This window comes from Anser cygnoides, chromosome 4, assembly GCF_040182565.1.
Source record: "Anser cygnoides isolate HZ-2024a breed goose chromosome 4, Taihu_goose_T2T_genome, whole genome shotgun sequence".
NCBI classification, from domain to species: domain Eukaryota; kingdom Metazoa; phylum Chordata; class Aves; order Anseriformes; family Anatidae; genus Anser; species Anser cygnoides.
Genome location: NC_089876.1, coordinates 36,046,925 through 36,059,720, shown reverse-complemented (window position 1 = coordinate 36,059,720; position 12,796 = coordinate 36,046,925). Strand labels below are relative to the sequence as shown.

General features: G+C 36.8%; 1 long non-coding RNA gene across 1 annotated transcript in view; it reads left to right on the top strand.

Annotated features, from left to right (window-relative positions):
* LOC106042461 (uncharacterized) overlaps window positions 1-12,796 on the top strand; it is a 149,372-nt gene that overhangs the window by 34,257 nt on the left and 102,319 nt on the right. The window contains exons 3-5 of the long non-coding RNA XR_010831096.1: window positions 5,446-5,547; window positions 6,789-6,977; window positions 7,193-7,333. This is a non-coding gene — a long non-coding RNA (uncharacterized lncRNA). The remainder of the gene's footprint in view (window positions 1-5,445; window positions 5,548-6,788; window positions 6,978-7,192; window positions 7,334-12,796) is intronic.

The following is a 12,796-nucleotide window of genomic DNA, read 5'->3' as shown; positions in this document are numbered from 1 at the left end:
TTGTTAAAGTCTCCTTTGAATCATTGAGTTCCACATTCAGTAAGACAGAAGTGAGATTAAAAAGAAAGTTTCAGAATCAGCTTTTATTGATCACCTAATTCAGGAATCATGTCATTATTTACAGATATTAAAATCAATTCAGAGGACGCGTTGGTCAGGACAAGATTACCATCTGGTCAAATTGTACAAATTTAGAAAATAAAACAAACTTTCTGTTATATGTGTTTAGTGATTAGTAAACTAGTGATGCTGAGCTGTTAGTTACATTGAGTGTTACACCAGAAAGTAGAGGGAAATCAATATTATGATCTGTGTATTAATTTCATCCATGGAATTTGCTCACAATGATTCAGTGAGGGACAAGGAATGGAAGTTTTTGATAATGACTATCTGTAAGAAATATTAATTACCTCTACGATGTATAAACAGGCCTGTATTTTTCATAAATTTTCTTGACCAAAGTGATTGACCTAAAACCACTTGATCCCAATTAAGAGTGATGAGAAGGAAGTGAGTAATATTTTTTTTTTGTGTCTGAAATGGTATACTTTGCTTTACTGTGAAAGTAGGCTGTGAAGGGGGAAAAATAGTAGTAGTACTCCAAATAAATGTTAGAGTTTCTCACATCATGCCTATAAAGTAGCTGGTTAAAATTGATTAATCCCAACTTGAATCTGAATCAGAGAAGTTATGTGCTAAAAGAATATGTCTTATAGCTGCTAAGACCTTTCTGAAGTCATTTCTCCAAAGGATAAAATGTTGGGCAGTATTGATACATTAAACTTGAGAATAATTAATTTTTACTAAGCTCCCAAGTGAAATGAATGGAAAGAGAACCAGAATGACTTTCTGCAATTATAGTGTTACAAAATATTACTTAGAAGTTAAAATGAAAAATACCCTAAACATCTAAATGTTGTTAATACTTTGAAAAATAAAAAGGTAACAAAGGCCTGAAGTTAATGTACTAGTCAGTCATCTTTTAAAAGTGTCTCTAAAGTGAAAGTAAGGCAAACATATTTATTTTTATATGACCATTTGCTTTTTTGAAAGTTAAAATATAAAGAATACTTGTGCATACTTGTGTCCTTAAAAGGCTAGGTAACAGGCATTCACCAGAAGTTACCATCTGTTCTGTCCCAGTGCTGCATATTCCCAGTGCGAAGAACAGTGTTTTGTAACCTCACAATAGTGAGAAAGGCATCAGGTACAAAATAATATTTAAAGATGTTTTGTATATTCCTCAATAGATGGACGATTGCTAAAGGAAATTAAGTATGACGATGGATTCAGTGGTTACATGTACTCATATATGGAAAAATTCAGTTTTGCCTACCCTCAGAGGTATGTAATACATTTATGTACCACAGCTTTCTAGGGAAGTCCCCAAAGTATCTCTATATATTTATATTACTAGATATGTACACAGACACCTAAGTTGAATGCAGCTGCCTCTAATTTGTGCCTAAGTCTGTACAGGACTCTCAGTGTACAGCTTAGGTACTTCACGCACCCCACCTCAAGGTTTCATCTGGCAGGCATATGCAAAGCATGACTAAATTTCACACAAAGACGGTTTATATTTTAGCATTTTGGAACAGTCACATGGAAGGAGGAGACCAATGTTACAGTCCCCAGCTGAAATCTGATATCTCCCCTTCTAGGAGAGTGCCATAACCATTAGATTATGTATGTTCTAAGATTGCACTCAATTAGACTTTTCTACATGAAAAAAAGTGAATGTGCAGTGAACAACAGTGTGAATTTACAGTACCCTTGCTACTCCCTGCTAACTCCCCACATGGGAATTAATTTGCACATTTCAATTTTGGTAAGCTGACTTTTACAAAGGCGCTTCTACTATGTGCTCTGGTTATATACACACAGCCTTTGCTAGCATCCAGTCTTGAGCTTTAGCTCACTGACTGGCATACTGAACTTTTTGTTGACCTTAGAGCCAGAGGAATGCCAGATAATACTGCTGAACTTGTTCTTCCTCTGTCATACAGGTTAGAAATTGGTGGATGAAATAATTGCAAACATACAGAAACATGGGCACAGAATTTGGTAATTAAAGAGAAGTAATAGCTTGTTAAGTTGCCTTATTAGTGTAAGTGGTCACCTGTGGTTTGAGGTAACTATTTTGACTTTACACAGAAAAGGACTAAGAGCATTCATGTGGTCAGCTACTGCTGAGAGAAAATTTCAAAAGCCAGTACTGTACAAGGGAGATGCTTGAGTGCTTGAGCGTGTGAGCTCTTCTACTTTCATTGCAAAGTCAGGCAGGATAATTTAAACATATTGAAATACAATATTTGAATCTCATAGAATGATTTTATTTTACCTAAGTGAAAAATCAATATCTTATCATGTTACATGGCCAAAAAGGCAATTTCAAAAAAACCAAAAACCAAACAAAACAAAAAACCAAACAACAACAAAAAAAAACACATCAGATCACGATGAGCAAAGGGCAGGGCTCAGTAATTTTGTGAGTCGTTATTTTATGTACCTGAATGCAAATATGAGAGTGGTCTGTTAAACATTCAGTCTTTGAATATTTCTTGAATTTAAAAACTTCAAACATTTTAGTTAGCCCCTCCTTGCTTAATCATTGTATTTTCAATGCAGCTTTTAAGAATTTTGGCATCTTTTAGAGAAGGTAGCAATCTACTTTTCTTTTTCTTTTTTTTTTTTTCAATGATTTATATACATGTACTCTCACACAGATAAAATCAACATTCTGCTATTACAATAAAGACAGAGAACATAGCTGTATCCTGGTGTGTTGTTTGGGGACCATCACCATACAGTAATTTTCAGTTTTGCTTGCATAATTGCCTCGCCTGTTATTCAGCCAGTAACATTTTTACTCTCACCCTCCTTCACTTTTCTCATATGTTAATATATTTCCAGTAGACACACCTGAAGAATAATGATCCAGAATGGATACATAATGTTCTACCTATCTCAGTTGTAGTTCAACATAATTCAAATAATTAGTATTTAAGACTGTGATACTTCCTGCAGAAACTCTAAATGGCTTCCCATTCTACTAGGGTCTGAACACATTTTGTACATTAGGATATGCTCTTTGCTTGATGAGTGATAGATGCTTTTCTCTGATGGTTGAGCAGGGAGCTTTGGCAAAATGTTGAGATTGTTCCATACAGGGAGATTCAGGGGAGTACCTGCAGGCACAGGAGCTGATGTGACTGTGGCATATCCTGTAAAGCACTGGGAGCCATGCTTACACATAGAGACGCTGGTGAGTATCCTCCAGAGCAAGCACCAGCTCAGGAGGTAGGTTATATTCAGGCTCGTGTTTGGTAGGTCAGACTCAAAGGCAGTGGGGTTCCCTTGGTGACTGGTAACAGTCAAAGATAAGTAGTGCATAGTAGAGAGACCCTGCTGAGGAGTTGTCCTCATCTCCTTGAATTGGATTAAAGGATTTGAATATCTCCCAGTCTGAACTACAGAGGAGGGGAATAGAGTCTTGTATCTGTTTTACCTCAGTCCCTGGAAAATACATGGTTAAATAAGAGCTGTGGCCTTCTGTTCAAATTCAACTATTTCAGTGCCCGTGTCATCCTTTCTTCTGTTGTCAGAACCAATGTGTGATGTGATGATGTAGGAAATGGCAGCAAATACTGTGGTTAAAATATTTCTAGGCTTTGCCTGCTTCAGTGTAGGCTCTGCAACAGATCATAAATGTCATGATCACATATCAAGTATTCTAAAATAGCAGATTATTTTAAGAAATAATATCAGATCGTGTATTTGGAGATCAGCAATTGCCCAGAAAAAAAAAAAGGCAAAAAAACAACAACAAAAAACCCACAACACTTATGGCTGACCCTCCAAATTCTCATATGTGAATGTCATATGAATAATGTTCTTTGCATGGATAATCTCAAGTATGACTCCTCCATTGTAATTTGCTGCCACACTAATGCCAAAATTTATTGTTTAAACTGGTGCTGTTTTCACAATGAAGCTGAATTAGTCCCCAGCCCTGTATTGCAGCATCTGGCTTCTGACCTCTCAGTGTCTTGACGTGCCCCAGAGCTGGAGATCTCCAGGGACCCTCAGAAATGCTCCTTCCCTGGGGGTGCAAGATGGGGCCCAGCAGAATTGTGCTGCCCCACAGAAGCTCCATCACCTCGTCATAGGAAAGCTCACCTCAGCTGCAGTGTGTGGCATAAAGTACGGTCGGTGTTGAGGCCAGGAGGAGTTAGAAAGCAGTCGGCACCTAGCAGGAAGTGAGTGATCGTCACCCCAAAGTCACGGAGTGTATAACCCTCCCCTCCTACTCCTCCCTGGGAGACTGACCTAAATTTTTTAGAAGTAGGGAGCGTGCAGACAGGAAGACAGATGTGCACAGAAAGTCTAAACAAACTGGTTGCACTGCCCCCGTGCTCTGAATTACCAGTCTGTTCCTTGCAGATGGCAAGGATCCTTCCATTCTGCACCCGTGGTTCCTGTTGGTGTTAGGGAATTCTGCAAATCTGGTGGACGTGGCCAACAAAGGCAAATTTAAAGGAGAGGATAATTTTGCTCACAGCTATGGAAGATGAGAATTATGTGAGAATTATGTCTTCTTGTTTCAGCTCTGTGGGACACCACACTGTTACATATAGCACGTTAATGTTAGGGTGTTTTATTGTATCAGTCTCTCATGCTGTGTTCATTTGTAGGGACAACATGACTTCCATAATATTTATTTTAGGGTCATTTTATTACTTTAATAATGAAGATTTGGATGTAATTAAAGCCTGTATGATTTGTTTTAATAGCTAGCAGCTTGGTTCAGCATATGTTTTGATATTATAAAACTGCTTCAATAGACAATGAATTCATTTGTCCCTTTTGCTTATTAAAATGCATGTGTACTTCATCAGGTTTATTCTTTGTGAATTTTATGAGTGTGGAATTAAATAATAAAGTCACATGCGGACACATGCCAAATTTGGGTATTGATTGATTATGACCGCCCTTGTGAGAGAAAGAACTGAGAAAGCAAGTAATGATAATTGTATTTAATATTAAAATAATAACATTTTACATATTTAACCACATCTTAGGAATGATCCCACTACTGAGTCATATGGCATTGTTAAAATAGATTGCTGACCAGAATAAATTTATATGGTATTATAGATTTCATGCTTTTTACTTAGTACTTCTACAAATGAAGTTCTTCCTTTCAAAACTCCACCTTTCAATTATATTTGATTAGTCCTGTTTTTATCATTTATTAATTGGCATTCTCTGTCTTTTAGCATAATCCTTACTGTCCTTTAGCACTCTTTATACAAAGGAATAGTTTTGCTTCCCTTTCATTAATTTCCAGTATTTTCTGACAGTGAGCTTATGTTGTCCACTTCATCTGCTACAAAGATTATTTTAACTTCCAGTTCCTTTAAACTGTTTCTCTTGTAACAGGACCCAGACCTGTGAGGTGTTGAACATTTCTGATGAGGAATTGGGTTCCTTCAACACGATGTGACTGTGAAGTGTACTCCAAAGCAGCTGAAACAATATTTGGTGAGGAGTTCATAGACTTTATTGTGACACCTAAATATCATACCCCAAGCCAAAGTCCTGTTAATCAGTTTTGTTCTCCATCCATATATTACAGGGAAGAGAACTGGAAAAACACAAACTACTGGGTTTTCAGTTCTGTGTTCCCTTTTCTCTGTTTCTTTTCAGCAGAGAAAGAACAAAAGAATCCTGCCTTGTTCCTTTTTGTTTTATTAGTGATCGTTCTAGCACAGTCTTTTGTATACCTACATAACAGCATCAGTGGTAGCCACCAACTACGTTTCTTGCTCTGGAATATCTTAAATATCAAAATGTATGATAATGCGGTAAATACCATCATCTCAAAAACTGTCAGCATAAATATTTAGGAGTATCTGCTAATTATTGTAAGTCCTAGATCGTGTTATCTCAAGTTTTGAGATAGTTATCATCAGAATCCAAGTCTGAGTCTTGAACTGTCAATGCTTTTGTCTGTGATCTACCCTGCCTCATAAATTCCTGTTCTATATTGCTAAGACAGTAAAAGACCTTCTATGGCATTTTGTTTTCATGTCACGGTTGAGAAATCAATAAATTTTTAATCGCATTTGAACTGGGTATAAAAATAAAAAATAAAGATTAATGTACAATTTAAGCTGTTTAAATGTATAGTTGTCAAATGTTCCACCGTGGTCTTCTGAGAATAATCAGGTTATCCCCATATAAACACATGCACATTTAGTCTTCAAGTTATGCTCAAAAGGGTCTTAAATAGTGTCCTTGGTTGCCAACACATGTATGTGCTGTTCCAACAAGAGGTTCCAGCTCTGAAGAAGCATCTTAAGTTTTAATTTGTGTTTAAATACTTTACCGAGTCAGGGCCTAGTGTTGCAGCTCAGCGTTATTAATTTCTGTTCATCTATATAGCTATTTAAATAGATTAAGAGTTGGAGGGAAAAACAATCCAACAAACAAACAAGCAAAAAACTCCAAACAAATCCAGAGGGTTGCATGGCTTAACCAGTCAGAAAAAACAACGGGAAAGTGAAATGTGTCATGGTTGGTGTATATGAACTACTATGCTCCATGGGAGGTGTGGGACTCAGTACCATTACTGGTATGATAAAAACAAAATATCCTCCTCTGTTTATTTTTAAAATGGATTAGAAACAGATTATGAAAAGTATTTTATGACATGGTTGCCTGTGATAAGAAGGAACTGGATTCAGTAGCCTCAGAGGTCTTTTCTATTGTTGTGTTCCTAGGGAGGAAATTTGTTGCAGAGCCAACCATCCTGCCTCCTTGTTCTTGTCTGCCTTAGTAGATCTGACTGGAAAAAAAAGAAGTGAAAATGAGCTTCTATTTGTTTTGCCACTGGATTTGTTGAAGTCTGTTTGGGAAGATAGTGAAGCTAATCTCACTAATGGACTCATAAATGCTGCCCAGTTTGGAAGGTAAATGGCTGCTTTTGGAGCATTCGATTTTAAGGAAGGGGCTTATTCCAAAGAAAGTCTTCAGAAATCTGTGTTGGAGCCTGGGTTTCTGGTCTGGGCACATCTCAGTTCTGAGCTTTGTCCCTCTGCTGCTTCACTATCTAGAGATGCCATGGTGATATAACAGAGACCTGTGGGGGTAATTTTTATTTTTTTTTTTAAACTTTTTTTTCCAGAAGCAGAAGTGAAAAAATAAGAGCCACTGGCTATCTGTCAGAGTGGTTACGGTGCTAATGAAAATCTGGAACGCCATTGCAAGCCGGAATGTTTGGCAGAAGCAAGAATATTTCTGTGCTGTTTATGAGGTATATAAAAAGGTCAGTGTTACTTTATAGATTTTTAGCCTTAGCATGATTTTCTTTTTTATGATATATTTTTTCTTGTTTTCTAACAGCCATGACTTTTTGTTCTGGATATGGAATGTCACTTTTTGATTGGTTGATGTATTGTTGGAAAATACACTGTTTTTCTAAATTCCAGACACATTTTGACTGTACCATTAAGAAAACATTGCTCCTGGAATAATAAATAGTAGGGTTATTTTAAGCTGTTGTCTTACATGTCTAAATCTGCAAAAGAAAGTGTGAGAACAATAAAAGAATGATCAAGGCTAAGTTTCTTTTGTTCTACCAGGCAGGTCATCAGTTGGCCTACTGGCAAAACTCCATCCCTTGTAATGGACCTACATGAGTTACCAGAAGTTGCAGGTTTGAACAGTAAATGTTTCAGAACCACTATCAACAGGCATACCAATTTTTTAGTACCAGGATCTTTTTTTTTTTTTTGGGGGGGGGGATGATGATAACCTGCCCGTCTGTAAATAAAGGGAAGAAAGTGATTTATTTATTTATTTATTCATTTATATGCCACTAGACAATTGTGTTGACCAGTAAGGGTCAGCATCACATAGTGAGGTAAGACTTTGTGCTAGAAATGCACTGAGCCCTGTACCGAATATAAGTAGTTTGTTCATCAATTGAAATAAGATTTTTTATTTTTATTTTTTAAACTCCGTAGTGGTTATTTAGGAGGGAAAAAATATATATTTTGTTGCCCTACCAGGTTCTTAGTTGCTGGGAGGCAATGGAAATGCAGAGCCGCGTATGTGTGTCTAGTATAGATAAAGGGCTACAAAATGGTGGTGGTTTGCATTCTCTCCTGTTCTGATTCCCTCAAAGAATCTACCTACTCTCCTTTTACTAGCAACTTTTCTTCTAGGTACAAAACTGAATGTTAAGGAACACAATTAAAGCCCGTTGATTTAAACTACATCTTATTATTTTAATAGTCAAGTGACTGTGCTCCCCCTGTGTGGCCTACAGTACATAGGTATAACACAGTATTAGCAGCTGTGAAAACAGTCTGCCTTCCCTATGTTTAGATACCTATCTGTGGCTAGGGAGTAACAGAGGAAGTCAAAACTCCAAGAATATAATGAGGGTAGAGAATGTACAGTCGGCGCATTTCTTCCAAATCTTGCTAAGTAAAGCAATTTGAAGACTTGTCCTTTTGTTCTGCCAAATTTACCAACCTGAACTTTCTCTGACAGATTACATACACTTAATCTCATTCTTTCGAAGACAGGCCTCTCCAGTGCTGTGAGGTTGTGGCTCAGGACTTAAATTTTCCTCCCACAGAAACTGATGTGATTTAGCCTGTATAGAGGCATAGGCAACAAGGTTAAATATGAGCAACACTGCTAGTTCCCCAAGAAATGGAGTTCTACTGTCTGTTTGTGAAGTAGCTCTTCAACAAGCAGGAAGTGCAGAAAACTTTTCAGACCTAAATTAGGAGGTATCCTAAAGTTATACATGTCGTTTAGTAGATGATAGGAGATTTAGTGGAAATTGGTAAAGGTAATCAAGATTTAAAGAAAAAAATAAAAATATATGTTCTCTTCACAATGGTAACATACACTTTCCAGAGCAACCTTTTGTTCTTTCCAATTACATACAATTATATATTTTGGCTGTTTGAGACAAGTGATCAGTCTAGAAAAACTAGAAAGTTGTGTACAACCTTGGCAGTGAGAGGACAGGTGTCTTTGAAAGGGCACCCCTTATTTCCAGCAGAATATTGCTGCTTTTTGTAAGTCAGTCATTGGACGGATTTCTTAAAATTATACTCTGGTCTTGAAACTAAGAACTGTGTAGCACAGGCATCCTGGTGGGTTTTTATTCATCTGATGTAGAAGTTAAATAAGGTGTCAACAAAGCATGAAGCCTTCCCTTTAGAGGGGAGTTGTTATCAGTACCTGCCTGGAGATGAACAAACAGATTATCTAGACGTTTTGGCATATGTCACCCCTTGGGACTCTTATTGCCTGTTTTCTTTCATGGGTCTAGCCATTTGGAAGTGGCTATTGCTGTTCTCTAACTCTCAGCCTATTTATAATCCCCCAACAGGAGGGGAATTTATGTGTTCTCTTTTCATTTATTTTAATTTGCTGACTTTATGGCATTAAAAGCAGTAGCAAGGCATATAAATTAAACAAAATCTTAGACAGACAGTAGTCTGGTGAACTGTTTCAGGGACCCAGTTTTCATGCATAAATTGTTAGTAGCCACCCAAGCTAAAGAATTTTGGTGTGATCTGTATTATTTTCTCTGTCTAGATGCAGTTGTCCTTCAGATCACTGTCACCTTCTGTCCCAGGTGATTGCATTTATTTTTTCTGAGTATTTTGCTCCCAAGTTATGGGCTTGATGTCAGTCACTTTATTCTTTCCATCATTGTCATCCTTTTCCTACAATAATGTTTTAAAGGCCTAATTGGGAAAAAGCCCTACAGAGCAGACAAAATAAACCAGAAATGGTTGCCACAAATCAGAAGGAGAACCCCTCTAGTTCTATCTGCTGTCTTTTTCACTGGTGCTTCCCATTGGACCTCCCTTCTTTAGCCTAGCTACTCTGTTAATGTTACATTTCTTCAATGCTTAAAGAAGTTTTGTAACTTCCTTACTTTTTAAGAAGTATCCACTTAATAAACAGCTTATTGATCACTGTATTGCCTTGTAATATCATTCCAAATTCTCACTGCAAGATTTTAGTTTGGTAGTTATTATTACAAGGATTTTTCAGGCTCTGCATCTTTTGATTTTGTTTAAAAAACAAACAAACAAAAAAATGGGCAAAATGCTCAGAAAAATCTGAAAACCTTTTACTCCTACAAATAGATGAATTGAGAGAAGTATCTTATGTCAGGCGGAGAATAAGTAGCCAAAAGCCCTTCCGTGTTACCTTGCTGATGAGATTAATAAAACAGTTTTCAAACCATAGGGATTAGATTCTTACTAGGTCAATCTTGCATTATTTTTTTGCTTCCTGTTCAGTGATTCTTAGGTACAATTTCTCAATAGCTGGTTATTTTTCATATCACAGTTAGGTGATATGCATGTACTTTAAAAGTGGCTACCTGATACCCTGAGAACCTGGTAATGTAAATAGTTTCATGATACTTGTTTCATATAGGAAAAACTAGACTGGCACAATGTCTTGGAAAACACTAAGTAACTGCAGAATGATCTGGACAGTTGATTAGTCATCTGAGCTGGTGCTTAGAGGGGTAGGACAACATGGAAAGGATCTTCTTAGCCTGAAATTGGAAGGGTGCCTGCACCACTCTGGAAAGGTGCAAGGGGCTGGAACAATTATTTTGTCACTAGGTCTGTGGATTGGTCTGTAGGTTTAGGGTTATGTACTGCCCTGAGCCATTAACTGTATAAATTGTAATTTTTTTTATCCATATAGCACAAAAAGTTGTTTTGAACACAAAGCTCTACAGAGGTTTGTAAGATTTAGATTCTTTTTCATCTCTTCATCTTCCCTGTTATCTACCTTGTTCCTGTCCTTATATGCTGCTATGAAAACTGCTATGTTAGCATGATTCTTTCAGCAGATGAAGCAATCAGCAACATCTATACACCCTGTGACTGGGCTAGCCAAGACCCCATTTTTCTCATTGTGTCCAAGTTTGTATTCTCTAATCCCCTTGGTATTCATATTTTAAAAACACAGAAGCTGATTTTAGCGATACTAAAGCCAATGAGAAGTGCAAGAGCTCCGCACCTCTGGGAATCCGGCCCACATCCCTTTTGTTTTGAGTGTAGAATGGATTCTAAATGAGAAACCTTTTGTATTTTGGAAACTAGGAGGAACTGAACCAAATTTCTTCATACTTGGCAAAAACAGAATTACTTTTGATGGAGAACAAGCATGGAAAGTTCTAGTCTGAGAGGATTATTTTTGTCAAGTTATGACAAGTCTGAACACAGAGTTTTGCATAGAAATCCCTTCTCATTTTACTGTCTACAGTGACAGTAGAATACATTTATGCAACCCCCCCCCCCCAAAAAAAAAAAAGAAAAAAAAAGGAGGATTTAGATTTATATTCACCAAACAATTACTAGTAAGCAAAAACAAAACCAGATCAGCATAACGATGTTTTTGTCAAGCGTAACAATTTTGGTTTGGCCCAAATATACAGATACAGATTTGGACTTTCTGTCACAGGTTGCCAAACATTTGTTTTCATTTAGATCTGTGTATATGTGCATGTGCATATTGACAAAGAGAATTTGACTCCAAGAAGAACAGAGGTATGATCCAAATCCCAACACAAATCCTTCTACTGACTTCACTGGGAGTTGGATCAGCACCTTAGTGAAAATTTTCAAAAGAGAGTGTCCAGAGTTAAACTATCAGTTCTTCATCCAGCTCTCATTGAAATCAATTAAATCTTTCCATTAACTCTAATTGTTGTTGTATCCAGCTTGAAAAAAAAAAAAAAAAGACAGATTTTATATAATCAGACATATGGGGTCACCTCTTTTAGGTGTATTTTGAACAGACCAGGGCATGAGAATTTAAGGACAGAGGACTCAAGGCCAATATTAACTGAATACAAACTATAAGAGGTTAGAAAGATTTGAAATCAGTTACTTTTAAAAGGGCATGTTTTTCGGAGTAAATTAGAAGTCTTCATTCTCTGTAAACTGTTTTTAGGGTTTAAAGAGGATTGAACTGTGGCTACCTCTTTGTTGGTTCTGGTTCAGAAAAGCAGCCCTATTCAGACAGCAGTAAAGCAATGCAACTTAAGTATACGCGTAACTACTTTCTTAAGAAGGGATGGAATTAAACACATGCTTTAGTGATTTCCTGACCTGGGGCTTTTATTTTCCTTCTGTGAATATTAGTGAAAGTACCTTTTTGTTCACAGGAACGTTCATGAAAAGCACATTTTGAGCCCCTGGCTCAGATTTGCTTAATCTAATCAAGAAAGAGAAAAATCACATGATGTATATTAGGTAACCAGTTGCACAATTTGTGGGTGACCATTAAATTATTTCAGATAGTAAAAGTTGTAATAACTTATAGTGTGATCTCAGATAATTCATAAACATAATAGAGATCTGTTCTCTAGTTCTGGACGTTCCCTCAGTAAGGAACATTGTAAGATGAGGAATATATTTTGCTAGAAAATAAAAACACCTGAAAGAAACTTCAGATGTACTTTTTTTTTTTTCATAAGGCAAAACAAAACAATAATTGCCTTCAAAGAGCTTCCATTGTCTACACTGCTCAGAGATATTCTGATTGAAAAGAAATAAGTCCAGTCTGAACAGTCTCTTTGTGGTCAGACTTGCAAAGTTGTGCTTAAAGTACACCTGTGGAAATTACAGAAGAGCTAATGGCCCTTACAGATAGCTGCAGGTACCTTTCAAACAATATTACCAATTTTATTTATGCAAGCTCAGATGAATATGATATTTGTGTGAAGAAG